The sequence below is a fragment of the Mus caroli genome, chromosome 13 (assembly GCF_900094665.2).
Source record: "Mus caroli chromosome 13, CAROLI_EIJ_v1.1, whole genome shotgun sequence".
Taxonomy (NCBI): Eukaryota; Metazoa; Chordata; class Mammalia; order Rodentia; family Muridae; genus Mus; species Mus caroli.
The window spans coordinates 3,146,426-3,153,138 of record NC_034582.1 but is presented as its reverse complement, the minus strand read 5'-3'; positions in this window follow the sequence as shown (position 1 = coordinate 3,153,138).

Here is a 6,713-nt window from a genome sequence, read left to right as displayed (position 1 = left end):
GAAAGAAAGAAAGAAAGAAAGAAAGAAAGAAAGAAAGAAGGAAAGAAGGAAAGAAAGAAACAAAGAAACAAAGAAAAAAGAAAACTGTTAGGGGGATGTAGGGAAGATGCTTCAAGACATAATGTTAGGCGAGGCATTTCTGAAAAGCTCTCATAAATAAGTAAATGAGATCAGGAACTGATACACGGTGTTGCATGGCCTTTAAGAAGCTTTGGCATGGCAAAGGATACAATGGAGCCAAAGCACAGGCTAGAGAGTGAGAGGAAAACCCTGCCAGCTACGCATCTGATGGACTATGTGACAAACTCAGAAACCCAAACACAGGCACTGCGAGACATCCCGCTTGGTAAAAGGAATGAAACAAGTACACTGCTCTCAGAAGAGAATTATAATCTGGTCATTTGTGTGTGTTCAGTTGCAGTGCTGACCACTCTGATTCCAATGATCAATAAAGGGACTCATTGCTGGGTGAGGCTAATTCTCCTTCTCCCAAGGAGGGAAATAAAAGCAGGAGCTAAGGATGCTGCTCAGGTTGCAGAGTGCTTGTCTGGTGTGTGTGAAGCCCTGCTTTCAGTCCCCACCACCGCACAAACTAGTCGTGGTGGCAAATGCCTTGAACCCCAGCACTTGGGAGGTGGAGACAGAAGGACCCGCTGTTCAAGGTTATTCCCTGTTGCTCTAGACTGTCTCAAAAACGCATTCCTCATCTCTGTAGCTCCAAGGTTGCCTTATCTTCTATCTCACTTAACAAGATGGTGATGATTTTGGTGATGATAAAGAACTAAAGCAAAAGTTGATAAAACCCAAACTGTGTAGGAGAAACGACACTGAATGTTTAATTTCTTTGATAAAAGCAGGTACAGGTCCACCAAGCTTCAGTTATTTAAAAGAATTAACACAAGATAATATTGAAAACACAGAACTCTGATGTTCTTGCATGTGACTGAATGTGGGGGCGGGGCTCACACCAGGACTCAGGGAATCTTTTATTTCTGTTGCGTGGTTGCTAAACACTCACCCATCTGTGAGTCCTTCATGCCAGCTATGTGAAGTAGTACAAGCTTACTAGAGTCTAGAAGGAGACCCAGCCTTAAGCAGCCCAGCTTCAGTTGGGCTGAAAGTGATGACAGCTGAGTGAGATACAGAGAGCAGATGTCAAGGTGTTTGCAGAAAAGGGGTGCCACCTGGCAGGAAAAGAGTGCCAGAAGCCTTTGGTTGAAAAAAAAAGAAAGAAAGAAAAAAGGAAGGAAGGAAGGAAGGAAGGAAGGAAGGAAGGAAGGAAGGAAGGAAGGAAGGAAGGAAGGAACAAAGAGTCTCGTTTGAGAATAGGTCAAGGTGGTTCTGTGCGTTCCAGGAGTTTGGCCCACAGTGCAGGCAAGAGTGATTGGATACCTTTCTGCAGACACTGTCAGAAGTGAGTGGAAGTGGACAATGGTGGCTTTCTGTGGTAGCCTTCCGTGAGCAATTCTAAATGACAAAAGGCATCTTGTGTGATAAGTCTGACCTCTGTGGAATTGTGCAGGACTGATGGTCTTACTGAGGACTGGAAAGAAACATACTGCAGAGGAGAGAACAGGTGTTGAGGACCTCACATGACAGGACTGGGAGAAATTAAGCCACAATATTCAAGCACTCTGTGTTGTTTTGCTGTGAGATGGAATCTCATGTAGCCCAGGCTAGCCTTGAATTTATGTAGCTAATAATGACCCTGGGCTTCCCTTCCTGCCTTCACCTTCTACACTTTCTAAGTGTCGTGTTTCTGGTGTACACACTGCTCCTAGTTTTCGTCACTGCTGGAGGTTAAACCCAAAACTTCCTGCATGGAAGCCAAGCCCTCTACCCTGAGTAAGCTACATCCACCGCTCTCTGTGGTCTTAAGGCTGACCTCTTAGCAATTAAGCTGACAAGCTGTGATCGTGCAGTGAGTGTTCACATCCTGAAAGCTTTCCCAGGATGTCACTGAGCTTTGAGTTGGACTGGGTCTCCAGTGGACAGGCTCTGGGGAAAAGTCTGCTTAGGAAGCCACTGAGCGGTGAAATACAGAAGACTGTGCTACTTGCTGTGCTACTTACTGGCCCTGAATGTCTCCTAAATGAGTTTTCTTCCAAAAAAATCTCTGAAAAGTGGGAAATGAGAATCAGTAATGTAGAGTAATAAAAATAGCATGTGTCAAATAATTGTTTCATTTGTGTGTGTGTGTGTGTGAGAGAGAGAGAGAGAGAGAGAGAGAGTTTTAAGAAGAGGGTATTAAGAATGCATCGGGCAATGCTGAAAAACTGAGAAAAAGAATAGAAGTGAGTAGATTGTTTTCAAACTTTTTCATTTTTAGTCATTCAGAAAGTCAACTGATAGCCTGTCAGGGAGACCTTCCAGAGAAGCAGAACTTGACGAGGTGGATTTAGGAGCATTGAGTGAAACTATATATATATATATATATATATAGTTTATATTATATATATATATATATATATATATATATATATGGAAGAAGAATTAACTTCAAAATATTTCTATTATTAGAAACACAAAAATAGTATGGGAACTTGAGTGGGAAGCGAATTCAAGGAATGCACTGTATTTGCATACTCTGCCTACCTTCCTATAATTTTCTCTTTTTTCCCTCTTTTCCCACAGCTTCTCTGGGCTACAGTATGCATTTTTTCTCCGATATGCAAATAAGCCCAGAAACTGTCTTTCCCATCCGCTCTGAGTGGGATTGACAGGGCAGAGGGGATGATCCCCAAATGACCAGGCCAGCCAGGCCATCTCCTCATGACCTTAGACAAGAGAGTAGTAGTTCACAGAAAGGTTATAGGTGCTAGGATAGGTCGACAGGTGGAGGACAAATCAGAATGACCTCAGACTAGGTTAAGTGAGGAAAGTGATTTGCATTTGATACATTGTAGCAGTGAGGGTGTGCAGTGCTTAAGTAATAGTATTCATTGTGGTAGAAAGTTTAAGGGGGTGGGGCGTGTGTAGGTGGGGTCAAGAATAAAGATAATCTGTTCCTACAGAGTGTTGGAATGGCCAGTGCTTAAGCCATAGAAACAGCTAGAGCTGTGAAGTTAGCGCTTTTGAAATAATGCAACTCAAAGGAAGACAGAGGGAATAATGAGAGCCAGTCTCCCTGTTTGGCCCCAAATTTAGAACCAAGAGCCCTATTTTCTTAATTTGTTGGACAGCCTGCTTTGTGTCTGGGACAAATTCTCATCATCACTTGGCTCGTGGTCCTCCAGCTCTGCTCCTACAAGGACATTCTGGCCACTCACTAAGAACTGAGATGTCACTGGGAGTGGTGGCACACGCCTTTAATCCCAGCACTTGGGAGGCAGAGGCAGGCGAATTTCTGAGTTCGAGGCCAGCCTCGTCTACAGAGTGAGTTCCAGGACAGCCAGGGCTACACAGAGAAACCCTGTCTCAAAAAACAAAAAACAAAAACAAAAACAAACAAACAAAAAAACCTGAGATGTCCCTCCCGTGACATGCGACGGCTGGGTTTTTGCTTTGCCTCCATGTCTCCAGTCTTAACTTCTCCTTCCTTATCTACAGCCTCTGCAACAGCAATGGGCAAGTAAATAGGGTATTCAGGTGAAGGGATGGGTCTATGGCTTCAAAAAGTAATTTCTGAAAGCTTAGATTCAAACATGCTAGAAACTCTAGCCAGAGAACACTGGCATGTACCAAGAACAGGAACTTGGCTCCGGGTACATACATTTCTGCAGCTTGAAAAGATCTTTTACTGTAGCTTCCATTTCAAGTATTTCTATTAATTTGCCAAGAACAATGCTAGCTGTATTAGTGAACTAAGAAACTTTCACCTGCTTTCAAAAAATGCTTTTCTGAGTTAAAGTTTCATTAAAAAACTTTGCTAGTGGATATATACACAAGATGCATTAAGTACTGAAAGTGAAAAAAATTATTGTGAGGTTTCACAGCTTCTGATTTGAATGTCAGTTCTCATAGTATATGAATTCATTAATTGTATAGACTTTGAATCTGCTTAATTTTGGTGTATGATGTTTTTATTTATTAGCAACTTTTTAAAATAATAATGACTATAAATAAAATACTAGAGCTCCTTTCAAAAAGATTCTGACAAGGGAGAGGACCAGACAACACAAACTATGTATGAAAATGTCATCAGAAAACAAGATATTTTGTAAGCTAATTTAAAACATAGACATTTCATTGACAAATCAAGATGTGTTTTGTGATGTACCGGGCCAGGATTGTAAAATAAATAAAGTGGTTTGCATATCCATCATCTTCCCTGAGTACTGCTCTGCAGTGAGAAAAGATAACAGTTCTGTCATGGTTTGCAGGAACAGGAAGGTTAGTGGCTTAATTACCTTGTTGTTATATATATATATATATATATATATATATATATATATATATATATCTAGAGCCACAAGTTCCACCATGTGTTTTATTTGATTGGTGGCATAGTTCCAAGGAGCCCTGTGGGTACTGGTTAGTTCATATTGATATTCCTCCTATGGGGCTTCAGTCCCCTTCAGCTGCCTGGCTCTCTGGCTCCTTCATTGGGGACCTCTAGTTGGTCATCAATGGGAAGAGAGGCCCTTGGCCTGTGAATGTTCTATGCCCCAGTATAGGGGAATGCCAGGACCAGGAATGGGAGTGGGTGGGTTGGGGAGTGAGGGTAGGGGGGTAGGGGGTAGGGGATTTTTGGAGGGACAACTAGGAAAGGGGATAACATTTGAAATGTAAATAAAGAAAATATCTAATAAAAAAAGATTACCAAATTTTAAAAAATTATCTTGTTGCTGTGAGGGAATTTCTGCGGTAGCAACTGAAGGGTTTGTATTGGTTCATTTTCAGAGGTTTCTGTCTATCAGGGCAGGGAGCATTGTCTGTCAGAGCAGCTTCATGATGGTAGGAGCACAGGGTGCAGAGAACTGGGCCAGAACCTGGGTTGATCCCATTATCTCTCAAGGCTTCCCCTGAGGATCTGCTTTTGTGGGCCAAACTCCATATCCTAAAAGCTCTACAGGTTTGAAAACAGAACCAAAGGCTGGGGGCTAGATGTTCAAAGCACAGGCATGTGGGGGTACTTCAGATTCAGCTGTAATGATGATCACTACAGGCAGTAGATATGCCTCTAGAACACATTGCTGTCATTTAAATTAATGTTTAAAATCTCTAATCCATATTTCTCCAGTCTCCTCCAGCCCCCATATCAGCATTCTATGGTCTATTCCTATTAGTTTTCAATATGGGTGGGGGTTTTTGTTTGTTTTTATTTTTTTTAGTTTCTTTGTATAAATAAGATTACCTAATGTTTTTTTCTTGTACTGTCTTATTTCACTTAGCAGTCTAACAATGCTGCCATGATTGACAGAATTTTCTTCATTTTTAGGGCTGACTAGCAGTGTGTGTGTGTGTGTGTGTGTGTGTGTGTGTGTAAGTGTATCTGTGTTTATTTTTGTGTCATTTTCTCCACCCACTCATCTACCAAAGGACACCTAGGCTACCCTTTGTTTTGGCTTTAATGACTGTTCCTTCCATGAACAAAAGATGTCTCTTTAACACACTGATCTCATTTCTTTCTGACGTGAACCAGTAATGAGATTACTGGCTCATATGAGACTTCTATTTTATTATTTGGGGAACCTCCAGACTGTTTTCCATAATGACTGTACTAATTTCCATTTCCATCTACATTATACAACAGTTCTCTGTAAAAAGGAAGTTAAAAGAGCTAGTAGCTACAAGCTCACGCTTGTAAGCAACAATGCCCTGGGTCTGTGGTTACACACACAAAGACACACTCATTTGTAGCATTTCACAGCTGAGGGGAGGACACATTTGATCACACTTCAACACTGTCAAAAATCACCTTCTCTCTCTCCTTTTAAAATCTTTATTGATAATAGGTTTCATTGTGACATGCTCAAGCATGCACATAATGTCCTATGCTTTTATGAATGTACTTTCTTAAAACTTATTTGTGTGTGTGTGTCCTCTCTCACATATCAAGGTCAGAGCACTACTTTAAAGAGCCAGTCCTTACATTCCAGCTTGTTAAAGCAGGGTATCTCTTGTTTCTGGTGCTGTGCTGGGTCCGCCAGGCTAGCTGACCATCAAGCTTTAGGTGCCTTCTCCTGACTCTGTCTCTTTCATAAATTCTGGAATTACAGATATATGCCACATCGCCGAGCTTTTTGTTTGGGGCCTGGGGATCAAATGTCAAGCTTGCATCCATGACCCTCTTTCCAGGCTCGTTCATTCTCACCTAGACAGGTCTCCTGGAGGCTGAGCTGGCCTCAAACTCCAAGGTAGCTGAGGATGCCTCTCAATGACTGCTCCTCCTGCCTCCACCTCCTGCGTATTGGGATTAAGGGAGACCAACACCAGGGCTTGATGCATACATGCTAGATAGCCACTCTACAATCCAAACTACATCCCCAGCCTTACAGAAATACTCACCTTCTCCTGCCCCACCCCTCCCACCTGCAACTGGGCCTTCCCCTATTCCCAAATAGCTTCCCCTCTGTTTTCAATTCTTAAGTTAATGAAAGTACCAAAAAAGAAACCCCAAACAAACAAACAAACAAAAAAACCCAAAAATCTCTTTTGCTACCAGGGAAATAGGTGTAACTCTTTCATAAAGTTATCACTCTCCGTTTTCTTTTTTTTTTTTCCCACTTTTTTTTTTTAATTTTTATTACGTATTTTCCTCAATTACATTT